Below are 4,230 nucleotides of genomic sequence, written 5' to 3' on the forward strand. Positions count from 1 at the left end.
ATTTAAATTTTCCTTTGTTATAGGGTTCTCTTCTGACTCCTTCTTTATGGTATCATTTTACAAAAGTAAGGAGGTTCAGGACCCCTCCCCAAATCAAAAGAGGCATTCATATTTGAGTGACCATTTTACTCCTGATAGAGTCCTTGACATTGGATACTTTGCTTTAACTCCTCATCACACATTTTCTCATCTGTGAAAACCAAAGGATACATTTTAGATTTGTATATAAAATTTCTCAATTGGCAGATCATAGCAGCTAGTTAGCAAAAATACACTGTAGGCCAAACAAATCATATTTGTGGACAGAATTTTGTTCCCAGACCACTGATTTGAAAATATGGTTTACACAAATTCTGAGATTTTAGTTAGAAAGGATTTAGAGAGCCTCTGTGTGCTTAGCCTGCAAAATGATGCCAGACTTGGCATAGATAAAGGGGTGGCTCTTTATATCTCCCACTGCCACAACCATGTCTGTGCATCTGCAATGGATGGTCGTGCGGAACTGCTACAGCTTCTTGATCAAGACAACAAACAGACATACAGCACGGAAACCCAATAATCTGAAGGCCCGCAACTCTTCCTGCTACGATGGGCTCATTCACTACAAGAGGGTGGGAGTGTAGCTGGTGACAGACAGCAAAGCGGTCATGGTGGTGTAGCGGAGATCCAGCCAGAGCACACTGGCCACTTCTTGAGGTGGACCACCATCAACAAGAATGCCGGGGCCACCCTTAGCAGCATCTGGCATAAGAACAAGTACTGCACAGATTTGTGCATGGCCGCCATCTGCAGAGTCAGGGCTATCCAGTGCAACTAGAAGCCTGTAATGGTGAAGAAGTGGACACCGGACATCACTACCCCTCCACCCCCAGCCTCGAACCACCACAAGAGCTCCTGAGTGAATTTTTATTTTCTTCCCCAAAGAAATAAAGCTGTCAGCAGACTTTCCTCAACCCCCCCAAAAAAAGATAAAGGGGTGTACTGAAGATGTTTCAGGCAAAGCTTTTTGCCTCAAGGGAACTATAACCTTCTTGGAAAGACAAGATTTACCAATGGGAAACTTAGAATACAGAGTTCTGAAAGAAGGGCTTTCCTTATATACTTAAGAGACCTGAATCTTAGAAAGACCTAGTGAGTAGCAGAGTTGATTCTTGAACCAGTCTTTCTGAGCCCTCCCCAAGGTATATTCCATAGATGGTGTGTTTTCTGGTGATAGTGATGCTGTTGGGAGTTCAGAGGGAGAGAGGGGTTTGGGACTGAGATCTTCATCAAGAACATATGGGTAGAGTACGGGAGGGTGAGAGGCTTAAGGGGAAAACATGGAATAAAAGCAAAAGTAATACCAAATCAAGAGTGAAGAGTAAATATGGTGTATTAAGGTATATCAACTGGAATCAGTCAGGTAACAGGAATCATACCACTGTTTGGCAGGGAGAATGTGCTATAAAGTGTTACTGGCCAGGTATTGCTAAGTCACTTCAGTAGTGTCCAACTCTGTGCAACCCCATAGATGGCAGCCCACCAGGTTCCCGTCCCTGGGATTCTCCAGGCAAGAACACTGGAGTGGGTTGCCATTTCCTTCTCCAGTGCATGAAAGTGAAAAGTGGAAGTGAAGTCGCTCAGTCACGTCCAACTCTTTGCACCCCCGTGGACTGCAGCCTACCAGGCTCCTCCGTCCATGGGATTTTCCATGCAAGAGTACTGGAGTGGGGTGCCATTGCCTTCTCCTAGAGAACTAAAAGGGCATAAGAGGATAAAGAAGTATCCTAGAGGCAGTAAACACAGGAAGCAGCAATTGCCTCCGGGATTGCGGAACAAACAGAAGTTGGTATTATTAGAGTTTAGAGGAGTGTTTAGAGAGTGGCCCCAGGAAGGCAGGACTCAAACCTCAGAAGAGCTACTGCTGCTTGTATCTCTGAGGGAGAATGATAAGTTGGCTCTGGGAGTCTAAAAAAAAAAGCAAACTGGAACTGCTATTGCAACTGAAACCAACTAGTTGCTCCTTCCAGGTTAAAGAAGTCTTGAGATGTTGACAGAAGTAGAGAGAAATAGGAAAGAACAAGATTCTTTCCCTTTCCCAGTCCTTTCCCCTAATGCCTGTTATTGTCAGAGCCCTGCTAGGAAGACAGAAATATGAATTCTGTTCCAGTTCCAGCACCAAGTTGAGAAGGATGAGTGAGAAGCTGAGAGATGAATGCTTCTGCATAAACAGCATATGCAGCACAATGGGGCAGCAGCGAGAAACTTGATGGAGGGAGATGCTCTTGTTGGGTGTGGGAGGAGATACGGCTGAGGGATTGACAGGGACTGGTGATGGACAGCTCTGAATGTTGAGAAGCGATGTTCAGATTTGAATTTCATGAGATACTTACAGACTAGGAGGAAAGACAGGATTCTGAATCATGATCGCATTATAGTCATTCACTTGTGTTCTCTTAACAAAGGCATTGTGAAGAGATAGCTAGATGAATGTTGGTTTTAAGGGGATAGGCTCTTTCTCAGGAGCCGCTGGAAGAAAGTTGTCACAAGGTAAGTGCTGAGGCATGGGAGGGAGTCTTTGGCTAGCTGAGAGACATTGCTGTAATTCACAAGGTAGAATTTAATGTCATGCTCCCCTTATTCTGCACATTAGCATGTACAGTTTTCCGTGCTAGCCTGTTGGCTTCCAAATAGAGAAATTGTATCACATTCACATTTGTGTATCCTGGGCACAGAAGATTGCCTGAAACATAGTAAGTCCTGAATAAATTTTAAGTAGTTCTACCATACTCACAGAAAACTAGTCAATCTAATCACACTAGGACCACAGCCTTGTCTAACTCAATGAAACTAAGCCATGCCCATGGGGCAACCCAAGACGGGCGGGTCATGGTGGAGAGATTTGACAGAATGTGGTCCACTGGAGAAAGGAATGGCAAACCACTTCAGTATTCTTGCCTTGAGAACCCCATGAACAGTATGAAAAGGCAAAATGATAGGATACTAAAAGAGGAACTCCCCGGGTCGCTAGGTGCCCAATATGCTACTGGAGATCAGTGGAGAAATAACTCCAGAAAGAATGAAGGGATGGAGCCAAAACAAAAACAATACCCAGCTGTGGATGTGACTGGTGATAGAAGCCAGGTCCAAAGCTGTAAAGAGCAATATTGCATAGGAACCTGGAACGTCAGGTCCATGAATTAAGGCAAATTGGAAGTGGTCAAACAGGAGATGGCAAGAGTGAATGTTGACATTCTAGGAATCAGCAAACCAAAATGGACTGGAATGGGTGAATTTAACTCAGATGACCATTAAATCTACTACTGCAGGCAGGAATCCCTTAGACGAAATGGAGTAGCCATCATGGTCAACAAAAGAGTCCAGATTGCAGTACTTGAATGCAATCTCAAAAATGACAGAATGATCTCTGTTCATTTCCAAGGCAAACCATTCAATATCACAGTAATCCAAGTCTATGCCCCAACCAGTAACGCTGAAGAAGCTGAAGTTGAATGGTTCTATGAAGACCTACAAGACCTTTTAGAACTAACACCCAAAAAAGATGTCCTTTTCATTATAGGGGACTGGATTGCAAAAGTAGGAAGTCAAGAAACACCTGGAGTAACAGGCAAATTTGGTCTCGGAATACGGAATGAAGCAGGGCAAAGACTAATAGAGTTTTGCCAAGAAAATGCACTGGTCATAACAAACACCCTCTTCCAACAATGCAAGAGAAGACTCTATACATGGACATCATCAGATGGTCAACACCAAAATCAGATTGATTATATTCTTTGCAGCCAACAAAAACAAGACCAGGAGCTGACTGTGGCTCAGACCATGAACCCCTTATTGCCAAATTCAGACTGAAATTGAAGAAAGTAGGGAAAACCACTAGACCATTCAGGTATGACCTAAATCAAATCCCTTATGATTATACAGTGGAAGTGAGAAATAGATTTAAGGGCCTAGATCTGATAGATAAGTGCCTGATGAACTATAGAATGAGATTTGTGACATTGTACAGGAGACAGGGATCAAGACCATTCCCATAGAAAAGAAATGCAAAAGAGCAAAATGGCTGTCTGGGGAGGCCTCACAAATAGCTGTGAAAAGAAGAGAAGCGAAAAGCAAAGGAGAAAAGGAAAGATATAAACATCTGAATGCAGAGTTCCAAAGAATAGCAAGAAGAGATAAGAAAGCCTTCTTCAGCGATCATGCAAAGAAATAGAGGAAAACAACAGAATGGGA

The 4,230-nt window shown here is 43.4% G+C and overlaps 1 pseudogene; it reads left to right on the forward strand.

Moving 5' to 3' along the window:
- Window positions 1–467: 467 nt before the first annotated feature.
- Window positions 468–3,524, forward strand: LOC102284165 (large ribosomal subunit protein eL28 pseudogene; annotated as a pseudogene).
- The last annotated feature ends 706 nt before the right edge of the window (window positions 3,525–4,230 follow it).

This window comes from Bos mutus, chromosome 9, assembly GCF_027580195.1.
Source record: "Bos mutus isolate GX-2022 chromosome 9, NWIPB_WYAK_1.1, whole genome shotgun sequence".
NCBI classification, from domain to species: Eukaryota; Metazoa; Chordata; class Mammalia; order Artiodactyla; family Bovidae; genus Bos; species Bos mutus.